Raw genomic sequence first — 10220 nt, forward strand, 5'->3', positions numbered from 1 at the left:
TCCTTACTAGGTTTTACAAAGGTTAAAATAATGGCTAGTTTATAAATACTTGAATAACTATGATCATGCCATATTTCCTTTAATAATCCTTAAAATAAACAACTAAGTATTAACAGATACATGTTTAATCCTTGCATATGGAATTCCATAGGGTCCAGGGGCTGTAACATAGCAAATAGCATGTGCAGATTCCAATTCCCTTCCAGTATAAGGAGAAGTATAGGATTCCTCGTTTTCTGTTGTAAAATTGGCACATTTCTGTTCTTCAATACTTCTATACAGTACTGGTAACCAGGAGCTGCTTCACACTTGCAGGATACATTGGAGAAATGACCGGCCAAAGCATTGCTAACATCAGTTGCTCCAGTCACATACTGACCATTTACCTTCAACGATGGTAGTGGGTTCGGGGTAAATTTGCCTGGTATCTTTTTCACTTTCTTCCATATGGAAGATAGTGGTGTTCTACTATTGACTGAGGAAACAAATGATATCCAAGAGTGGCGCCTAGTTCCTTTCATTACACAGCAGAATTGTGCTCGATATTTTTTGTATATAATTAAATTCTCCTCTGTACAGTCTACGTAATTGAGTTGAAATATTTTCTTGTGGCTCTGTACAGGGCAGTTAGTTCTGAAGACCACAAGGGGACTGGTCGTCGTTTTTACAGCCCTGTTGTTTATGGAATTGAATTAATTCTTGCTACATGAAATTGTCCTGCATTCTCTTCAATTTTTCTCAGCTCCTGAAATCTATTCCAATCAGCCTTGCCAAGGTTCCATCGTGACAACCTTTGTAAAGGTGGATTATCGTTGGAGTTAATAATAATCGGTGCACAATCACTAATATGATAATCATCTAATGTAATCCAATAAAAATTGAGAAGGCAATTAGAGCTTACAATTGAAAGGTCAATGCTTGACAAGGTACCTGGCTGAACATGAAAGTGCATGGGCTCTCCTGTATCAAACCATCCCAGATCTTCCTTTTCCACAATTGATGATAATGTTGCCCTTTGTGTTCGTTAAAACATTGCCCCATAAAGGATGTCTACCATTTAAATCTTACAGCAAGAGAAAAGTTTGAGTGAGTTGTTGAATTACTTTTACTAAAATGATATTTTCAATTTAAAATAAATTTTTGAATATACTTACCCGGTGGATATATATGTAGCTAACGTCTCCGATGGTCGACAGATTCAAAAAACTTGCGAGCGATCGCCGTGGTGGTTGCTGGGTGTGACCACTAGCGCCGACTGCCGGCCAGGTACCGCATATATTTCCCCAGGAATTCAGTTCTTCTCAGTCCGTAGGGTCTCTATCGGGGAGGAAGGGGGGGCTTTTAATTATATATATCCACCGGGTAAGTATATTAAAAAATTTATTTTAAATTGAAAATATCATTTTTAAATATTTAACTTAGCCGGTGGATATATATGTAGCTGATTCACACCCTTGGTGGAGGGTAGAGACCAGTATTAAAACATTAAAGGAATATAAGCTCAAGAGTTTTTGACAATTATCCAAAAAACAAACTTAAGTATATGTACCTGATAAGGAAGCTGACTCTGATGATTACTCTACCTCATTAGTCCGCTATCCTTATGAAGCCCAGCGTTCCACTCAGGGTGCTGAAAGACTTCTAGGAGCTGTTTTATTTAGGGTGAACACCCCTATAACAGGACCTCATCAATACCCTTGATCTGGGCGCTCTCAAGAAACAAGTTTGACCACCCGCCAAATCAAAAGATTGCGGAAGACTTCTTAGTCTCCACGTACAACCCAAAAAATTAAAAGTCTCAAGAGAAGAAAAAGGATATTGGGATTAAGGGAATGTAGTGGTAGAACCTTCACCCACTACTGCACTCGCTGCTACGAATGGTCCCAACGTGTAGCAGTCCTCATAAAGAGTCTGGACATTTTTTAAATAATGTGAAGCAAACACAGATTTACTCCTCCAAAAGGCTGCGTCCATAATGCTTCTAACGGATCTATTTTGTTTGAACGCTACTGAAGTTGCCACCGCTCTAACTTCATGAGTTTTAACCTTAAGCAATTTCAGGTCATTATCACTTAAATGAGAGTGAACCTCTCTAATTAAAAGTCTAATAAAATATGATAACGCATTTTTCGACATAGGTAAGGAGGGCTTTTTAACTGAGCACCATAAAGCCTCTGAATTACCTCGCAGCGTTTTGGTTCTATTTAAAAAAAATTTAAGAGCTCTTACAGGGCACAGGACTCTTTCAATTTCATTCCCAACAATTTCAGATAGACTGAGAAGTTCAAACGATTTAGGCCATGGACGAGATGGTCGTTCATTTTTGGCTAAAAAACCAAGTTGAAGCAAGCATACTGCTTTATTAGAGCAGAAGCCGATATTTTTGCTGAAGGCATGTACTTCACTAACTCTCTTTGCGGTACCCAAGCTCACTAAAAAGAGAGTTTTGAGTGTAAGATCTTTGAGTGAGGTTGAATTCAACGGCTCAAACCTTTCAGACATAAGGAACTTAAGGACCACGTCCAAATTCCAAGCAGTAGTAGTGATCTGACACTCCTTGGAAGTCTCAAAAGACCTGAGAAGGTCTTGAAGATCTTTATTATTAGACAGATCTAAATTTCTATGTCTAAAAACTGAAGCTAAAATGCATCTGTAGCCTTAAATGGTTGAGGCAGAAAGGATGCGATCATTTCTAAGATAAAGTAGAAAGTCTGCAATCTGTGCTACAGTGGTATTGGAAGAGGAAATAGAGGAGGACTTTCACCAGTGCTACAGTGGTATTGGAAGAGGAAATAGAGGACGACTTTCACCAGTCTCTAAATACCTCACTTTTAGATTGGTAGATCCTGATGGTAGAGGACCTTCTAGCCCTTACGATCGCTCTAGCTGCCTCCTTCGAAAACCCTCGAGCTCTAGAGAGTATTTCGATAGTCTGAAGGCAGTTACACGAAGCGCGGGGAGACTTTGATGAAATCTTTTTACATGAGGTTGACGCAGGAGATCCATCCGTAACGGTAAACTTCTAGGAATGTCCACCAGCCATAGAAGTACCTCTGTGAACCATTCTCTCGACGGCCAGAGGAGAGCAACCAACGTCAACCTGGTCCCTTCGTGAGAGGCGAACTTCTGAAGAACCTTGTTAGGATCTTGAATGGTGGGAAGGCATAGATGTCTAGGTGAGACCAGTCCAGCAGGAAAGCGTCTATGTGGGCTGCCTCTGGATCTGGAACTGGAGAGCAGTAAGTTGGGAGCCTCTTTGTCAGTGAAGTCGCAAACAGATCTATGGTGGGTTGACCCCATGTCATCCATAGCTTCTCGCACACATTCTTGTGTAACGTCCACTCCGTGGAGATAACTTGTCCTCTTCTGCTGAGGCTGTCTGCTAAGACATTCATTTCTCCTTGCACGAACCTCGTCAAAAGAGAGATGTTTCTTGCCTTTGACCAAATGAGGAGATCCCTTGCGGTGACGAAAAGGGAGTGAGAGTGAGTGCCTCTTTGTTTTGAGATATACGCTAAGGTCGTGGTATTGTCTGCATTCACCTGTACCACCTTGTTCTGAACCAGACTCTCGAAACTCTTTAAAGCAAGATGGACTGCCAGAAGTTCCTTGCAGTTTATATGGAGTTTCTTCTGATCTGTGGACCAAAGACCCGAGCATTCCAGATTGTCCAGTGTCACTCCCCAACCCAAATCCGATGCGTCTAAATACAACACATGGTTTGGGTTCTTGATCGCAAGAGAAAGACCTTCTCGAAGTCTGATGTTGCTGTCCCACCAAGTCAGACATGTCTTGACTGAGTTGGAGATTGGAACAGAGATTGTCTCTAAGCCCTTCTCCTTGTTCCAATGGTGGTTAAGGTGAAATTGGAGAGGGCGAAGGTTGAGTCTCCCCAGAGAGATAAACTACTCCAGAGGTGAAAGAGTTCCCACGAGGCTCATCCAAACTCTTACTGAGCAACTGCTTTTCTCTTGCAAGTGACGGACTTTTAGCAGAGCTTGTTCAATTCTTGTGGGAGACGGAAAAGCCCGAAAAACTCGACTCTGTATCTCCATCCCTAAATAAAGAATTGTCTGGGATGGAGAAGTTGTGACTTTTCTACGTTCACTAGGAGACCTAACTCCTTGGTTAGGTCTAATGTCCATTTGAGGTTCTCCAGACAGCGATTTAATGATGACGCCCTGATTAGCCAGTCGTCCAAATAAAGGGAGGCTCTGACCCCTGACAAATGTAGAAAGCTTGCTACATTTTGCATGAGCCTTGTAAAAACAAGAGGAGCAGGGCTGAGGCCGAAGCACAGTGCTCGGAATTGGTACACTACTTTCCTGTACACAAACCTCAGATATTGTTGAAAGTTTGGATGAATCGGGATGTAGAAGTATGCATCCTGAAGGTCAAGAGAGACCATCCAGTCGCTTTCCCTTACTGCTGCCAAAACAGATTTGGTAGTCTCCATCATGAACTTTGTCTTTACAACGAACACATTGAGTGCACTTACATCTTAAGTACTCCTGCAGTGAACGTGGCTGCCAGTTCATTGGAGCCATCCCTTATGGCCTTGTTCATGCATGACATAATTTGTACAGCAATATCATTGTCCGCTGGAGAGACCTTCTTACTTAAGGCTCACAGGGACCAATCCAAAAAATTAAATAATTCGAACGCTCGAAAAACTCCTTTCAGGAGATGGTCTAGCTCTGAAGAAGACCATAAAATCTTGGAGCGTCTCATGGCTAGACGACGAGGAGAGTCTACTAGGCTTGAGAAGTCTCCCTGGGCAGAGGCAGGTACTCCCAAGCCGAGAACTTCTCCTGTGTCATACCAGACGCTCGAGCAAGAAGCTAATTTAGAAGGATGAAAAGCAAAAGCAGACTTTCCTAAACTTCTCCTGGATTCCAACCAGTCTCCCAGTAAGTGGATGGCTCTCTTGGAAGAACGAGAGAGAACTAACTTTGTATAAGAAGGAGTCAAAGAAGTCATGCCAAGAGTACACTCAGACGGCGGAGAACGTGGCGCAGCCATTACAAAATGAGTAGAAAAAATTTCCCTAAAGATATTCATAATTTTTTTAAAATCAAGGGATTGTTGGACAACCCTAGGTTCCTCCTCTTCTGAATGAATCCCCAAAGGTACATTAGGTGAAAGGGGGTCATCAACTTCTTCTTCAGAAGGCACATTATCTGATAAATCTTAAGTCTTGCGAGAAGGAGATTTATATTCAGAATGACGTGAAGGTAAAGCCTGACAGTCTACATCAACTTGTATATGATCAGAAGTTAAAGTTGGAGGGTCGATGTCATGTTGTGACTGCAGAGAATGTTGTTCTACTACACGTCGTAACTGAAGTGACTGACGTTCAACGTCACGTAGTAATAGCGGTGACTGCTGTTCGATGCCATATCGTGACTTCGGTGACTGACGCTCGACGTCACGTCGTGTCTGTAGTGTCTGCCGCTCAACGTCACGTCGTGTCTGCGGTGTCTGCCGCTCAACGTCACGTCGTGTCTGCGGTGTCTGCCGCTCAACGTCACGTCGTGTCTGCAGCTCAACGTCACGTTGTGACTGCGGTGGTTGACGTTCAAAGTCTCGGCGGGACTGCAGTGACTGCTGATCAAAGTTACGACTCGACTTAACTGACTGTCGATCAAAGTTACGTCAAGATTTATGCTCTGCATCTCGTTTAACAGCAAAGCTGACACTAGGTGTAACGTCAGCGTGACGTAACAAATCTCGTTTAGAAGGTTGAAGACCTGAATCACGTTTTCCAGAACCGTGACGTACAGCAAGCAAAGGATCCTTTCGCACAGGAACAGGATCGTAAGCTTTCATTAAAGAAGAAAGCTTTAACTGCATATCTTGCAAAACACTTAACTTCGGATCAACCACACTCGGAATAGATCGTGACGTCGGTAACGTCTGTACATGAACGTCATCGTTATGAACGGGACTCTCATAATAAACGTCACGTCTGGAACGACCAGAAAGCAAAACGGGATTGTGACTTTCAGAATAGGACTCCGGGGCCACAAAACTAGACGATAAAAGAGATCGCTTAATAGGAGAGTTATCCTCCGATGAGGGAATACGGTCTGGGCTGTCCCAATGACTATAGCCAGGACGTTGATCTTGTTCTGAAGGAACTAATTTACGTTTCAACGGTCTCGAAACCTTACGCCAAGATTTAAGAAACGAGTCATCGGAAGACGAGGAGAACTTAGTCTCTCCTGTCTTATGGTAAAGACGTGCTTGAAGAGGAACGTCTGATACCTTTGAGGGAACGTCTGTTCGTTGATTATAGCCTCTCACTCCGTTTGGTCTTGTGACATTCCTTCTCCCAGGGGTTGGGGAGCTTGAAAGAGGTCTCGGACTGGGTAAGCGACAAGCACGAACAGACGAACCCTCCGCAACAGTGAACATGTTTTTCGCACTTTCTTCATTGACACTCGCATTTTTTAATAATTTCACATTAGACATGAATAAAGCTGATTTCTATCTGAAGCAAGCAATTCTACCTTAAATCAAAAGGTTAGAATTGCGAAATATGTCGTATAATGTAAGCTCATCAGTACATAATGTATCACACATGCAAAAATTAATAAACATTTATATAATAAAATGGAAATATATAAAGTTAAAAATGATCAGTGACTTGGGAGGAGACTAAAAAACTAGATCGCTAAGGACTACGTTTTCTATCTCTCACTGTACAGTGCCTTGGGTAGAGAACAAAAACTAGAACGTGAATGACTACGTTTTATCCTCTCTCTCTCTCTCTCTTTCTCTCTGTACAGAGACTTGGAACGAGAGTAAATAACTGAATCGAGAAGAACAATGATACTCACTCCCAAACTCCTTGAATAGAGACTTGGGACGAGAACAAAGATTTGGATCGTTCTCTCTCTATTCAATGACACACGGTTCTTGTCACGAGAGTATTGGCTCATTTACTCTTCGTCAATAACAGGTTATTTGACTAAAGAAAAATACTAAAAGGACTAAAAAATGCAAAATAACATGTTCCTTTTAAACAGTATTTAAAAAAAAACTTCAGTTTGTAAGAAGAATAAACTAAACGTCAAAATCGATTAACTCTTCTGCAAAGTGACACTGTGATTCTCTTTCTATCGTAACGATAGAGAGCAAACTGCGTAGCATAAATAAACTTAACGCTAGTTTATCTTTAAAAACAGAACGAAGACTATTCAAAGAATAAATTTTAAAAGACAAAAAATCACTTAAAATATTTTCTAAAAATATTAATCCCATCAATCAATAAAAATATAAAATATAAAAGTTGAATGGGCTCAACGTTGCTTAACTTCCTTATCCAAGTCAGTACCGCCTACAAAGGATAGGCATAGGTCGCTTATAAAAAATATAAAATTACTAAAAACTAAAAGCCTTTAACACACTTCCGTACACTGAAGGAAGGATCCGCCATCTTCTCTCTCTCTATGGAAAATCCAGAGATTAAAAAAAAAAGAAAGGGTAAAAATTTTTCTCTCCTTTCAAAAAGAGTTTCTATTGAAGATCTTATTGTTTGAGAATAATCCAACACGGCGAAAGCCATAGAACCATGAAAAAAGTACTTCCCCAATTAGTTGAAAACTTTGAGGTTAAGCGCGAGCGGAACCAATGTTGTCATTTCAACCGACAGAGAAGAACTGAATTCCTGGGGAAATATATGCGGTACCTGGCCAGCAGTCGGCGCCAGTGGTCACACCCAGCAACCACCACGGCGATCGCTCGCGAGTTTTTCAATCTGTCGACCGTCGGAGACGTTAGCTACATATATATCCACCGGCTAAGTTAAATATTTAAAATTATTATACATGATATTGCCATATGGAGGAAAATAAAGAAAGCAAATTGTGTATTTTCGCCCTATATCAATTTGTACAGCTACTGCCTGCAGAGTGGTACAAATAGACATAGATATTTGTGGAATATTTCGACGAATGTATATAAGACTTCCGCCATAGCTCCCTGCTTGTTAATCATATGGTGTTCTATAGCTAACATACTTTTGAGGACAAGGTGTATTAGCATCAAGCTTGTTCTCCTGTAGACATAAAATTAAAGGAGTGCTCATGAATGAGGAGCACAAGTTTTTCACATTTGGCCCTTAAACACTGACAATTCCGTTGCACAATGGACAAAAAACTATAGTTTATTTCTGAAAGACAAGATATCTTTGATGGGGTCTTCTCATTGGCAGTTTTTGATTTAACATTATTTCCTGTAGGCTTCTTGATAAATTAGGGTTCTCATTCGCCTTTTTCATGTTCTTTTTACCTAATTGTTAAGGGGGATGGTGGACCTCAATTTGAATTTTCGATTGATTAAAGTTTTTTGAAGGTTCATCGCTTTCAGATAAAATATTGTACATATTTGCAACAGGTATTTTTGCATCCCTTGTTGGAGGGAAGAGGTATGGTGGTCTCCCTCTTTTTCGATTGAGAATTGAGAGTTATTAGGATTATGTACCTCCATTATGACAGGTGCATCCAATAGTTCTCTAGCATAGGATTCTTCCCTTAAATTTAGCAATTATGCTACCTGAGATGAAAGCCTTCGTTTTATCAACTCAGGAGTGGCAGATTTAGAGGAAGGAGGTGGTGCCTTTTTGACAAGGCACTGAATCTAAATTATGGGATATGGTAATAACCCTAGAGGGTGATTTAGCAATAGGATACTTGACATTCCCTGGTCTAGGTGGTGTTGTAATTCTTTCTGGATATACTGCATCCTTAGATTGGAAGGCCTTGGCATAACTCTTGGCTTTGCTTAGAAGTCGCCTAGCATATCCTATCTGCATCTGACTCTAAACAGCATCATCTTCTATTTCATACTGAGAGCATTCCTCATTAGTAGCTTTATGATTATGGCTACAATTAGTGCACTTTGAAATAGAAGTGCAGGGTCCAGATCTTTTCATTTTTGCATACTTTTGATGGAGTCCAAATTTATAGCAATTGTAGCAGTGTGAAGGTTTCTGTTTACAGACAGAACTGGAATCCTCTCATTTTCAATGAAAGCATGAGAGGGTACCTCATGGTCTTGAAATGTTAAAAGAATCATAGTGGTTCTGGAAATCTTATGAACCTTCCATATTTTTCTAGAGCCCATATCTAATATTTCTTCCTCACTAAATTCATAAAGATTCTTGTTAAAAATAACCCCTCATCCATAACTAAAATTCAAATGCGACTTATCTACCTATCAATTTTCTTCTATCTATATTATTTAACATAATAGACTGTGGTCTAGATTTTGCATGAATTAAAATGGACTTTTTGCCAAATCTAGACATGTCTCCACACCCCATGGTGCCACTTTCTGATGCATTAGTTTACTAAATTTAAAATAATTGTATTCTTCTCGATTTGACTGCTTTGATCGAATTTGGTGGCTTGGGCTTTTTTTCTCTTATCAAGTTTATCTTGAGGTTCATTGATTCATTTTGATGCCAGTCACTAGGGCAATATATGTTAAGGTTGCTAGGAGCAGTATTGCATAGTACTCCGGTAATCTCGCTACCATCAATTTTAATTTTTGAGATTTCAGACTGCTTTAAAAGCCTCCTTGCAATTATTAAAGCAGATCCATGGTTCCTATTTTTCATCTTCTTCCCTAAAATTCATACTTATTTCAGTGACCTTACCATAAGCTTTAAAAGTCATCCCTAATGCTTCATAATGACAACTTATTGGAAAATCACATATATGAAAGACTTAATTTCTGAACATAGGGTCCTTTTTTGTTCCTGTCAGCAACCGAATTGTTAATAATAGAATTGCCAGAGCTTGTCAACAGGGCTAAAAGGGGAAGTCAGCATATCCAGGGGAGGGGAGTTCGTCATTAGAAGGATCCATATTCAGGAGAGTAGTTTGTTGTTGGTTTGTTTACCTGCTTGACAATATCAAAAAAGTATCATAGGTTGGAAAGGAAATTTGCATTCTCCACTATCAGCACAATGAGAGTATACTTCCCAGGTGGTCCACTTCTTACCCTACCCGTGTGATAGCACCAAAACAGACAGAGGCACAACTGTAAGCTATACTTGTCTGTTAGAACTGAGACCAAGAAAATATGGACTCATCCTTCTGTAATAATGGGCTTTTGGTCAGATGTCAAGAGTCCAACCTCCAGGATTAGATCTCCCCAGATTCCGATGACCCAACCCTTAAGAAATGTTATGCCAATAAAGGTACAAACCA

The 10220-nt window shown here is 40.4% G+C and overlaps 1 protein-coding gene across 2 annotated transcripts in view; it reads right to left on the bottom strand.

Moving 5' to 3' along the window:
* The window catches only part of LOC137650079 (post-GPI attachment to proteins factor 2-like), a 614847-nt gene that overhangs the window by 162623 nt on the left and 442004 nt on the right, over positions 1-10220 (bottom strand). The gene's annotated exons all lie outside the window — the stretch shown is intronic.

This window comes from Palaemon carinicauda, chromosome 11, assembly GCF_036898095.1.
Source record: "Palaemon carinicauda isolate YSFRI2023 chromosome 11, ASM3689809v2, whole genome shotgun sequence".
NCBI classification, from domain to species: domain Eukaryota; kingdom Metazoa; phylum Arthropoda; class Malacostraca; order Decapoda; family Palaemonidae; genus Palaemon; species Palaemon carinicauda.